At 43.6% G+C, this 13,501-nt stretch overlaps 1 long non-coding RNA gene across 1 annotated transcript; it reads left to right on the top strand.

Moving 5' to 3' along the window:
* The first annotated feature begins 5,443 nt into the window (after positions 1-5,443).
* On the top strand, positions 5,444-12,360 carry LOC121397119. Its single transcript, XR_005963471.1, has 3 exons — positions 5,444-5,920; positions 7,331-7,382; positions 11,486-12,360. It is a non-coding gene; the product is annotated as an uncharacterized LOC121397119 (long non-coding RNA).
* Positions 12,361-13,501: the final 1,141 nt, after the last annotated feature.

The raw sequence follows: 13,501 nt of genomic DNA, 5'->3' as shown, positions 1-13,501 counted from the left end.
TTCATAAAAAGCTAAATAACTCAAAAACCAAGAATAAAAAATGAAAACCAATTGCAATGTACTGTCTCACAGTGGGTGTATTGGTACTGATTAGACTTGTATATGTGCTCCCCCCATCCCCCCCTCCCCCCCTCATGGCAGCCGTTTTCCTTAAACATTTTCCACCAGACCAGGGAACTTTCAGATGTGTTTAATATGGATATCTAATCAAGCACTCACACTTTTCTAATATGGAGCATTTATATAGGCCCGGATTTGGGGAGAGTCCACAAAGGCCCAGGCCTAGGGCGGCAAGATGTTTTGGGGAGGCAAGCAGACGCCTCTAACATCTATATATCGTATAGTAAAAGCCAAAACAGAGCCCCCGCATTGACCCGCTGCAGCTCAGCTCTTGTTCTGTATGTGAATGTGTAAGAACACTTTTTATTGAAGGCATTGGTACTGCCATGGAGCCACCCTAACCTGGGCTCCTGTAGCGGTGCAAATGTCTTGTCCGGGGCCGTGACGTCATCACGTGACAACGCATGCAAGCATCATTGTGATGTCACTCTGCACGCGCCAGCCTGATTAGCAGCTAGACTGAGCCATGCACAGTCCAATAGCACAGGAGGAGTGCATATGAATTTGGCTAGCAGCCTGCAACTGCAACCGGGCAGGCAAAAGCGCAGGCAGAGCAGCCACAACAGGCAGCAGAACTTCTTACAGTTGCTAGGTTAAACAGTTATTTAATGTATTAATTAATTATATAAATAATAATAATTGTTCTGTGCTGTCTGCTGAGTAATATGGGGAGGGGGGCGGCACAGTAGCTGGGCCTAGGGGGCAAGAAGGGTAAGTCTGGTCCGGCACGTATGTTTGAGACCTTTGTGGACATTTTTGCACTTTCTAAATTGTAATGACTTTGTATACTGTTTTGTACACTAATAACCACTAGATGGCGCAATAGGATAACAAATGGGTTGTTAATGTGTGTCCATCAGCTTGATAGGTCTGTATGGTCTGAAATGTTACTGAAAAGCTCTAAGTGTGCAATACAGGTATGGGATCTTATCTGTAAACCCATTATCCAGAAAGATCATCTCCCATAGACAATATTATCCAAACAATCCAAATTTTTTAAAAATGATTTCCTTTTTCTCTGTAATAATAAGTACCTGATCCCAACTAAGATATAATAACTCCTTATTGGAAGCAAAACTTGCTGATGGTAAGTTGCCATTGGGGAACGTGCGCTGCCAAGAAAAGAGAAGCAGTTGTAGTGGTGACTACTGTACCAAATGTACTGTATGGTCTCACAGTGTGTGTGGCTCATGGTGTGTGGTTGCCTACTGGCTCTGTGGCGCAATGGCCAGCCCATTAGACTTCTAGTTAATTAAGCTAAGGCGTTCAATGATTGTTGGTTCGAGTCCCACCAGAGTCATCTTTTGAGTACCCCATTGGCAGATTGTCAAAACTAAAAAGCATTACAATATATGTCCTGATTAGACTTGTGTATGACGTCCCTACCAGGGGTCCCACCTGTCTCCCTGATGGGGCTCAATGTTCCTCTATGTATGGACCTCTTTTTACTAGTGTTCAGCTTGTATTTTGTCTTCTTTAGGTGGCCATACACGGGCAGATAATGCTGCCGATATCGGTCGTTTAGACCAATTTGACAGCTAATCTGCCCGTGTATGGAGGCTTCTGACGGGTCTTTCCGATCGATATCTGGACATGACGCGTCGGAGCCCATTGCACTCGTCGTAATCCGATCGTTAAGCCATAGGGCCGAACGTTCAGATTACCCGCGATATAGCCCTGCCATTAGTGGCATATCGGGGAAATGATCCGCTCGTTTGGCAATGTCTCCAAACGAGCAGATCTTATAGTGTATGGCCACCTTAGTTGTCTGGTTCAGTCAGGGATTGTGTGAATCTTGATATCTCACTCTACATTGCTCAAGTTGGGTGTAAACTGGCAGAATTATGTGTCTGTAGCTTTATATGTTGCACAATTTATTCTCAGTCTGTATTTGGTGCATAAACAAAAATTGTAGCTGAAGTGTTGCTATAAAAGTGGCTTGTCTTCTGGAGTTTCTGTGGCACATTGGCTAGTACGTTAGCCTTCAAGATATAAGGTTCCTTAGGTTGTGAGTTTGATTCCTGCCTGAGGCAGACTTTGTTTCTAGTTATTTATTGTATAACTTGCTGTTACACTCAACAAACAGTATGTTTGCCATTAATATAGTTAGAGCAAGTTATACAAAGCTGTGTGATCAAATCCCCCTAGAGTTAAACTCTAACCATGTTTAATCATTGGTTCATATCTGAGCCCCTTCCTAAGCCAGGACTGCAATGTTCAAGCAGACGCTGGCTCTGTGGTACAATGGAGAGCACATTGGACTTCTATGATCAAGTTATTTCAAGGTTATGGGTTTGAGTCCCACCAGAAACACTGTCTGACAGAGGTAATGTCCAGCATTGGTGCGCAGGGCAGTTGGCGATTTCCACTTTTATAGCCACGCGCCTGCTTGCCCCGCCCCTTTTGAGGCGTCCTCAGCGCAGGTTTATAAAAGGAGCCCAGAAGATAGACACGTGTGGAGGGAGGGTGGTGTTGGGTCGTCCAGAGGTTTGTCCAGTCCTGAGAGACCACATCCACTGCCGTCGCTGATGGGACTCTGGAAAAGGTCTGGATTTTTAAAATTTTCTCTGATGCCATCAAGTCCACAAGGGGAAGATCACATTTGGACGTCATCCAATTGAAGACCTTCAGACTCAGTTGCCACCCCACTTTGCTCGGAACACCCCTGCTCAAGGCATCCGCTTGACGATTCAAGACCCCTGGAATGTGAACTGCAGTAATATCTAGGAGATGGGATTGAGCCCACATGATGATTGGGAGAGTCTCATTCAGGAGCCTGGCACTGCCAGTCCCTCCTTGTTTCCTTATGTAAGTTACTGCCTAAGCAGCACCTGAGCAACATGCTCCCTTAAAACCTTCAGATTTCTTGCAACAATCAAGAGGTCATCCAGGTAATAGTACACTTCTATCCCCTGCAACCTCAGCTGAGTGATTAGTACTTAGGGCCGGGCCAAGGGGTAGGCAGGGTAGGCAACCACCTAGGGTGCAATCACTGGGGGGCACACTTCTCAGGGCAAAAGGTATTTTTTTAATTTTTTTTTTAATTTTTTACTATTCACTTTACTTGGCAGATGTTGGCCTTTATTAACAGCATTCATTTATAAAAATCGCATGTGGCAAACTCCCTCTGGGGTTAGTTTTAGCCTGTCAAAATTGTGAAAGGCTAAGCGCTCCCCCATCCTGGAGCGTGAGTTGGTGCCTTCCATGCTTACTATCGCGTTGACGCGAGACGTCACGTGAAGCGTTGGAGCAATGGACAGCCGCAGAGAGGATCTGCTGTGCGTGCGCCTAGAGGGGAGCGCTCAAAGTCATACTGAAGAAGCTGTCTGTCCTCCTGGCTGGGGCCTGGGCACTTTTGGCAGCTGCCTGCACCTGACCTAAGTTTTACTATCTATCTTCTTAATAAGAAAACATAGGTAGCTGGCAAGGCTCTCACCCAGATGATTTGGAGGCGGCACATCTACTGGCAGCCGGATGCATACTGAATCAAGCGTGCTCTTGGGCACGTACGCTGAGGCAAATGGCTGCTTTAAATTCAAAAAGTGCATAATGATGTCACTGCCGAAGCTAATATGCGCACCAACAAGAAAAAACCCTGCCGCATGGGGTCTCTACAAAACTAGGCCGAGTGAGTCAGCAAGAACTGCACCCGTTAATCGGATCCTTTGGGATTGGGGAGTGCCCAGTCTGCAAACTTACTGATAGAAGAAACAAAACGCAGGGAGCAGTGTCGGACTTGGGGGCCCAGCCCCACTGCGGCACCACGCATCCGACCATGTGTGCACCCCTCCTGCCACACTGCCGATGCAATGCAGGTTTTTCCCATGGACGCGGTAGGAAGGAGTCTGCAAATCACGGATCTGGCCCAATCCGACCCTGATGTGGAGGATTAGAGAAGGGGAACTCTATACATGTTGGTGGCGTGTGTTTCTTCTGTATTACTGACGGGGAGAGCTAACCCAAAGGTAATTGATTATGCTGCCGGGGATGACCAGGAAAGACAGATTTGCAAAACTAAAAAGTGTTGCAACTGATGTATTGGTACCGATTAGACTTGTATATGTGCTCCCCCCCTTATGGCAGCCGTTTTCCTTAAATGTTTTCCACCAGACCAGGGTACTTTCACATGTGTTTAATATGTATATCTAATATCAAGCACTCACACTTTTCTAATATGGAGCACGTATGTTTGAGACCTTTGTGAACATTTTTGCACTTTCTAAATTGTAATGACTTTGTATACTGTTTTGTACACTAATAACCACTAGATGGTGCAACAGGATAACAAATGGGTTATTAATGCGCATCCCTTAGCTTGATAGGGCCGTATGGTCTGAAATGTTCCTGTAATGTCCTAAGTGTGCAATACAGGAATGGGATCCGTTATCTGCAAACCCATTATCCAGAAAGCTCATCTCCCATAGACTGCATTTTATCCAAATAATCCAAATTTTTAAAAATAATTTACTTTTTCTTTGTAATAATAAAACAGTACCTGGATCCCGACTAAGATACAATATTGGAGGCAAAACCAGCCTATTGGGTTTATCTAATGTTTACATGATTTTCTAGTAGCCTTAAGGTATAAACTTAAAGAAAGATCCATTATCCTGAGCCTGAGCATTCTGGATAACAGATCCCATACCTGTAAAGGCATTTAATGAATATGTGGTGCTGTTACAGTTACTCCTGCATTTGCATACCTCCCAACTGTCCCTTTTTCGGAGGGACAGTCCCTCTTTTTACTGCTCAACCCGCTGTCCCTCATTTGTACTGGAAAGTCCCTCTTTTCTCTGCACTGAACAGCCAGAAAAAGAAACAAAGTTTCTCACTTAATTGGCTTTTAGCAGAGAGCCCAGAACACCTAACAGGTGCAAATACGATACTTTGTAACAATTTTGAGACACAAAAACACAGTTTAGATAAGGAGAAATATTTTCAAACTTTTAATAACCTGCCAAATTTTGTAAAACAAACATGGTAATTAGGGGGTGTGGCCACAGAAAGGGGTGTGGTCAAAAAAATTGCTGCGCTACGTGCGGAAAAATTTTTTTTTGTCCCTCTTTTTACTTCCGAAATGTTGGGAGGTATGTATTTGTGTGCCTATGGTAAGTTGCCATTGGGGAACGTGCACTGCCAAGAAAAGAGAAGCAGTTGTAATGGTGACTACTGTACCAAATGTACTGTATGGTCTCACAGTGTGTGTGGCTCATGGTGTGTGGTTGCCTACTGGCTCTGTGGCACAATGGGTAGTGCATTGGACTTCTAGTTGATCAAGCTAAGGTATTCTAATGTTTTAGGTTTGAGTCCCACCAGAGTCAGCTTTTGAGGCTGGGGTGGAGATAAAATTCTAACTTGTTAATCACTGGTCCATATGTGAGTCCCTTTCTCAACCATTTGACAAGAGTGCACCATAGACAGTTTGCCAGAACTAAAAAGCTTTCCAACTGATGTCCTGATTAGACTTGTGTATGATGTCCCCCCGATGGCCCTGCTTTCCTCTATGTATGGGACCCTTTTCCTTAGTCATCAACTTGTATTCTGTGTCCTTAGTTGTCTGGTCTCAGTGGGACTGTGTGAATCTTGATAACTCACTATACCATTGGGTACCATTGGGCAGAGTAACTTTTTGGTCCTTTAGATTTTGCCTGACTTTAGTATTCTATTTATCTTACAGCAAGCAGCTCTGTGCTACAATGGAACGTGCCTTGTTCTTCTAGAAAACAAGATAATATGAGTCACTCTAAACTCTTCACTCTATGGTCGAGTCTGTTTTGTGACGTGGGAGGCCTAGAAAAAGGTAAGAATGATGGTGGTGCAAAGCTGCTGTAGAAACTGTAGAGATTCAGTTCACTGCGGGTGCCTAATGTTTTTCCACGCCTTTATGAACAAGAGATTTTAGAAGTTTAGGTAAGCTCTGTTGGTGGGGAGGCTGTTAAAATTGGGGGGTTGTATGTCCAAACTGGCATTTTGGAGCTTGAGTTCTGATAAAACATTTGTAGGTGGAAGTGTTATATACTGTACTGTCTCTCAGCATGTGTGGGTGTTAGAGCTCTTAGGGTCAGTGGTGCAATGGATAGCATGTTGGACATCTAGTTGGGCAATGTATTCAAAAGATGAGGGTTTGATTCACACCAGAGTCATCTTTTGATTCTCTGATAGAGGTAATACCCAGCTTGTTAATCATAGGAGGTCAATATGTGAAGACCCTTCCTGAGCGCACCAAAGACAGATGGACAAAAGTGCGTTGGACTTCTAGTTGTGATCAAGTCCCACCCATGTCAGCCTTTGAATGCCCAATCCAGATAGAACCTAACTTGTTAGTCATTGGTCCATATGTGAGCCGCCATTTGACAGAAGTGCACCATTGATAAATTGCAAAAACGAAAAAGCTGTTGTTCTCATTATATTTGTGTATGAGTTCCCTTACAGGATTCCCTTCTGTCTCTCCTCATTATAGTGGCACTGCCTTCCCCTGTGTCTGGTCTTTCCTCTAGTGATCTCTGGTATTGTGTGACAAAGCTTTGTTATAGGAGCACCACAAAACGATCATCTTCTTAAACTTCTTCATTCTTGGCCCGGGCCAACACATACACAGTGGAGTGAAAAAACTGGATATTACTTATAATTTCGGCTTTTTACTTTACTGAGAATGCAAACCTGTTGTGAAGAACAAAGAAGCAGAAGAAGATTACACTGTGGTGCTCCTATAGATGTACCAATTTGGGGACTACATGCCTGAACTCGGTGCCATTTTTCAGTCATGTTCAATATTTTATGAAATAATACCTGTAAATGGTAGTATAATTTAATGAATTGTACGTAAGTAGGTAATAGTGTTATGTTCTTTGCTCCGTGACACAATGGTTAGCGCAATGGACTTCTAGTTGCTTCTCATATGTTATTCAAAGGTTGTGGGTTTGATTCTATAGTAGTACCTTGTGTATAATGTCCCTGACATGACTCCCACCTGCCCCCCTGATGGTGACAGCGCTTTCCTCTTTGTAAGCCCTTCTTTCTCCTAGTGATCAGCTTCTAATTTGTGTTCTTAGTGGGTTGTTTCACTTAGGGTTTGTGTGAATTGGCAGAATTCTCTATTTGAAACTGTTTGTACATTTTATTTTGAGTATGTATTTGATGAAACAATATAGCAGAGTAACTTTTTGGTCCTTAGATTTTGCCTGATTTGAGTTGTCTATTTATCTTGCAGCAAGCTGGCTCTGTGCTATGATGGAATGTACCTTGGTCTTCTACAAAACAAGGTAAGATGTTCCATGGTTTCAGTCACCCTGGATTGGTCTTTATATTCATTCTGTCTCTTCATCTATAAGGCTCTGAGCCACAGGACCTCCAGAAGTTAAAGTAAGGTTGTCAAAAGTTGTGGATGTGAATTCTCAGATAATGTGATCATTGGTGAATAAGTGGGCAGCCATTTGGTTGTCTATTTTTGGGATATTTGGAATTATGTAACACTGCTAACTCTTTGGGCCTTGCCAAAAATAACATTTTGGGAACTTCAGAGGCCAATCCGGCAAGATTGCAGTCACCTCCATCTGAGATAAAAGTATATTCTTTAGCACCCTGAAGATTAAAGGGAATGGGGGAAACCCATATGCCCAGAGGTTTGTCCAGTCCTGAGAGAGCAAATCTACAGCCATCGCTGATGGTGATGGGACTCTGGAAAAGGTCTGGATTTTGAAATTCTGCTCTGAGGCCAAGTCCACAAGAGGAAGACACCATTTGGATGTAACCCAATTGAAGACCTTAGGACACAGTTCACACTCCGCTTTGCTCGAAATGCCCCTGCCCAAGATATCTGCTTGATAAATCAAGACGGCAGTAATATCTAGGAGATGGGATTGAGCCCACATGATGATTGGGAGAGTCTCATTCAGGAGCCTGGCACTGCCAGTCCCTCCTTATTTCCTTATGTAAGTTACTGCCGAAGCATTGTCGGATCTGATCTTCACAGAAGTACCTAGGAGAACTGACCTGAAGGAGATTAGAGCTTCTCAAACTGCTCTTAGCTCTAGAATATTTGAAGGGAGATGGAATAGATCCCTTCTCCATACTCCCTGAGCTTGTGCCCCATATGTATGGGTTTCCTCAGCCAATGTCTAGTCTGTTTTTCCATGAAAAAACCCCCAGATTTTGAAATTCAGAGGTAAACACATTTCTGGTTCCAATCCCTGCAATATCTGTCCCCATGGGCAAGGGACCACTTCTGAATAGGTCTCATCCTCCATCTCGCCCACTTCACCAGACCTATGGTGGATGTCAGTAATCCTAGAAAACTCATGAGCTCTCTTGCCTGGATAAAGGTGAAAGTCCTCAACGTTTTGTCTCTGAGGTGAAAGAGTAACCAGACCTAGCCCACAGGTACACCATCTTCTGAGTGGGGATCAAATGACTCTTTCCTCATTGAGGATCCATCTGAAACAATGAAGAGTTGTTTTCACCTGAGCAACATGCTCCCTTAAAACCTTCAGATTTCTTGCAACAATCAAGAGGTCATCCAGGTAATGTTACACTTCTATCCCCTGCAACCTCAGCTGAGCGATAAGTACTTCTAGGACCTTGGAGAATCTTGGAGAGATCTTTCCCCCATGGAGATATAGAGGCACTAGGCTCCTTAGAAGTTGTTGGCTGTATCAAGATTTTAGACACTGCCTCCTTAATCCATAGCATAATAATCTCTTGATTAAGGGGAACTGAAGGAGCAGACACATCCTGCTGAGTAACAGAAGACTGACTGTCCTTATCATACGAGGCATAATCTTGAAATCATGGCTGACATAATTTTCTGGGTTTTTTTATCGCTGGGTTGTCACATGCTCTGCAGAGTCTGACTTCTGTACTCTCCTCCCTTCTATGGTGTTTCCTACTCCAAGATTTATTAGCAGGGACAGAGTCACTGCAAATAGAGAAATTGAGTACTAAGCTCTTTTCGTAGATGTCATCAGTACCGGATTTACATAGTGGGCGCCCCTAGGCCCACTGCCGTTCATCGCCCCTGTCCCCTCCCCTTTATCTGTGCAAATTTTCATCATCTGGACTGGAGCAATGGGGATTGGCGCATGGGAATTAAAAAAAGGTATTGTATCTCCAGCGCATCCCCGGTGTTTTTGAACCAATGTGGGTGTGGTTGGGCAGCATGCCGCCCCCCAAAAATCCTGCCGCCCTAGGTCCGGGCCTAGGTGGCCTTTCCACAAATCCGGGTCTGGATGCCTTTAATAAGAAAACATAGGCAGCTGGCAAGGCTCTCACCCAGATGATTTGGAGGTGGCACATCTACCGGTAGCTGGATCCATGCTGAATGAAGCGCGCTTTAGGGCAAGGACGCCGAGGCAAATAGCTGCTTTCAAAAAGCGTGCCAATGACGTCACTGCTGAAGATAATATGCGCATCAACAAGAAAAAACCCTGCCACATGGGGTCTCCGCACAACTAGGCTATCGGCGGAGCTTCAGGTGGAGAGAACCAGCAAGAACTGCACACGGTAATCGGATCCTTTACGATCCCCTTTCATTGCAGCCGTATTCCTTAAATATTTTTCACCGGACTGGGTACTTTCAGATGTGTTTAATATGGATATCTAATCAAGCACTCACACTTTTCTAATATGGAGCACGTATGTTTGAGACCTTTCTAAATTGTAATGACTTTGTATAATGTTTTGTACACTAATAACCACTAGATGGCGCAACAGGATAACAAATGGATTGTTAATGTGGTTTGTCAGCTTGAAAAAGCCCTATGGCCTGACATGTTGCTGAAAGTGTTCAATACAGGTATGGGATCTGGAAACCCATTGTCCTCATAGATTATCTCCCATGGACTCTATTTTATCCTAATAATCCATTTTTTTTTAATGATTTGCCTTTTCTCTGTAATAATAAAACACTAAGATATAATTAATCCTTATTGGAAGCAAAACCAGCCTATTGGTTTTATTTAATGTTTACATGATTTTCTAGTAGACTTTACAGTATGAAGATCCAAATTATGGAAAGATCCATTATCTGGAACATCCATGGTCCTGAGCATTCTGGATAACAGGTCCCATTCCTGTAAAGGCATTTAATGAATATGTGGTGCTGTTACAGTTGCTCCTGCATTTGTGTGCCGATGGTAAGTTGCCATTGGGGAACGTGCGCTGCCAAGAAAAGAGAAGCAGTTGTAGTGGTGACTACTGTACCAAATGTACTGTATGGTCTCACAGTGTGTGTGGCTCATGGTGTGTAGTTGCCTACTGGCTCTGTGGCACAATGGGTAGTGCAATGGCTTCTGAGTTGATCAAGCTAAGGTATTCAAAGGTTGTGGATTCAAGACCTACCACACTCAGCTTTTGAGACTGGGGTGGAGATAAAATTCCAACTTGTTAATCACTGGTCCATATGTCAGCAGTATGTTAGTCTTTAATATATTTAGTGCAATTTATATATCCAAGGGTAAGAATCTGGTTGTAATCACTTTCCTTATACCCTGGGTAGGTGCTCCTGTTTGCTAAAACTGCACCACCCCAGAGTTCTTCTCTAGGAGAACCACAAAGGGACCATCTTCTTCCAATTAAAAGGCTGGGTTTTTGCTTTAAGTTTGGCTTTTCACTTTACTACATGAATGCCCACGGCATGAAGAATGAAGAAGCAGAAGAAGCTCACTCTGTGGTGCTCCTACAGATGAACCAAATTGGGAATTGCATGGCCAAACTGGGTGCCACTGAGCATGATAATATTTTGGAGCTCTTTTTTTATGAGACATTACTTGTAAGTAGAAGTGTTATGTACTGTACCCGCTTTTTGTGTTTGGATCCTGGGGCCATAATAGAGGGCTGGAAGCAGATACCACACTGTGACTTACAGACTCTGTGGCACAATGGATAGTGCATTGACCTTCTAGTTAATTAAACTAAGGAATTCAAAGGTTGTGGGCTTGAGTCCCACCAAAGTCAGCTTTTGAGTGGTCCATAGGCAGATTCTCAAAACTAAAAAGCATTGCAAAATATCTTGATTGCTCTGTGGTGCAATGGATAGCGCATTAGACTTCTAGTTAATTAAGCTTAAGGGATTCAAAGCTTGTGTGTTTAAGTCCCACCAGAGTCAGTTTTTGAGTGGCCAGAACTAAAAAGCTTTCCAACTGATGTCCTGATTAGACTTGTGTATGATGTCCCCCCGATGGCCCTGCTTTCCTCTATGTATGGGACCCTTTTCCTTAGTCATCAACTTGTATTCTGTGTCCTTAGTTGTCTGGTCTCAGTGGGACTGTGTGAATCTTGATAACTCACTATACCATTGGGTACCATTGGGCAGAGTAACTTTTTGGTCCTTTAGATTTTGCCTGACTTTAGTATTCTATTTATCTTGCAGCAAGCAGCTCTGTGCTACAATGGAACGTGCCCTGGTCTTCTAGAAAACAAGGTAAGAGATCCCATTCTTTGAGTCACTAAATTTTTACTCTATGGTCGAGTCTATTTGTGCCGTGGGAGGCCTAGGAAAGGTCAGAATGATAGTGGTGCAAAACGTCCCTTAAAACCATCACTGACCTGGGGAAGAAAACTTAGAGATTCAATTCACTAGGGGTGCCTAATATTTTTCCACACCCCTATGAATAAGAGATTTTAGAAGTTTAGGTAAGCTCTGTTGGTGGGGAGGCTGTTAAAATTGGGGGGTTGTGTGTCCAAACTGGGTGCCACTAGCAGTTTGGAGCTTGAATTCTGACAAAACATTTGTAGGTATAAGTGTGATGTACTGTACTGTCTCTCAGCATGTGTGAGTGTAAAGCTTTTAGGTTCCCTGGCTCTGTGGTACAATGGGTTGAGCATTGGACAAATAGTCAATCAAGTTTTTCAAAGGTTGAGCATTCAAGTCCCACCAGTCAACTAATAGAGGTAATACCCAGCTTGTTAATCATAGGAGATCAATATGTGAGGCCCCTTCCTAAGTGCAACATGGACAAAACTAAAAAGCAGTTCAACTGATGTCCTGATTACACTTGTGTATGTCGGCTTAAAGAAATGGGTCTGCTTTGTGCCCCATCTCTATTTATGCGGAGGTCCAAAAATGTCTGCTTTCATGTTTTTGCTGAAAGTGTGATGTAATGTACTGTCTGACAGTGTGTGTGGGTTGTGACTATGCTGGTGCCTTTGTGGTACAGTGACTGTTTTATTGGACTTCTAGTTGATCAAACTAAGGTTTTTAATGGCTCCACTGCTCTCAACATGTGTATTTTTTGCAGGCTGTGAGAAGTGGATCTGCTCCATGCCCCATTTCAGTTGATCCGAATTTAGGGTTGCCACCTGGCCGGTATTTTACTGGCCTTGCCGATAAAAATGGTGGTTGATCTTAGGGAAAAAAAATAAATATATAGGAAGGCTGGTATTTTTTTCAACCCCTATCTGAATTAGATTTAATCAGACTGAGAGTAGTGGAGCCTACAGCTCCGTGTGCCCATAGCCGTACACTCACACCTGTCTGTGAGTTAAGGTAAAACTTTTTCTCTATTGTGCATGCTGGTGACAAAACAAGTATTTGTTGGTGGAAGACTGATGTACTATATGATCTCACAGTGGGCATGTGCAAAGGGTAATTGGCTGGCTCTGTGGCTCAATGGCTAGCCCATTGGGCTTCTAGGTGATCATGCTAAGATATTCAAAGATAGTGGGTTCGAGTTTCACCATAGTCAAATTTTGAATGCCCAATCCAGATAAAATCTAACTTGTTAGTCATTGATCCATATGTGAGCCCCTTCTTGAGCCATTTGACAGTGCACTATCGATAGATTGGTCTGGTATTGTGTAACAAAGCTGGGTTTTTGGAGCACCACAAAGCGATCAACTTCTTCCACTTCTTCATTCTTTGATGGCCCGGGCCAGCACATGCACAGTAGAGTGAAAAAAATGGATATTTCCTTTTATTTTCGACTTTTTACTTTACTGAGCATGCAAACCTGGTGTGAAGAACGAAGAGGCGGCAGAAAATCACACTGTGGCGCTCCTATAGATTTACCAATTTGGGGACTACATGCCCGAACTGGATGCCAATGAGCATGCTCACATTTTTCACTCAAGTTCACTATTTACCTGTAAATGGTAGTTTAATTTAATGAACTTGTAGGTAATGATAGACGTCATATGCCAGGCTCTGTGGCGCAAGAGATAGCGCATTGGTCTTCTAGTTGCATGAGACAAGGTGTTGTGGGTTCGAGTCTCACCTGAGCCTGGACAGGCACCCTAGGCAACTTGGCCTGTGGCAGCGCTGGCAAATATTGAGTTTGATTACACATGCGCAGACTGTGCTCGTGAGCAGAAGCGCATTTACGCACAAAGATTCAAGTGGCTGCTGGGGAGGGATGGGACCAGAAATGGGGTAGGGGGCAGGTATGTG

The sequence above is a fragment of the Xenopus laevis genome, chromosome 8L (assembly GCF_017654675.1).
Source record: "Xenopus laevis strain J_2021 chromosome 8L, Xenopus_laevis_v10.1, whole genome shotgun sequence".
In the NCBI taxonomy this organism is placed as follows: domain Eukaryota; kingdom Metazoa; phylum Chordata; class Amphibia; order Anura; family Pipidae; genus Xenopus; species Xenopus laevis.
The sequence above is the reverse complement of the archived record's forward strand: the minus strand, read 5'-3'. Positions and strand labels throughout refer to the sequence as shown.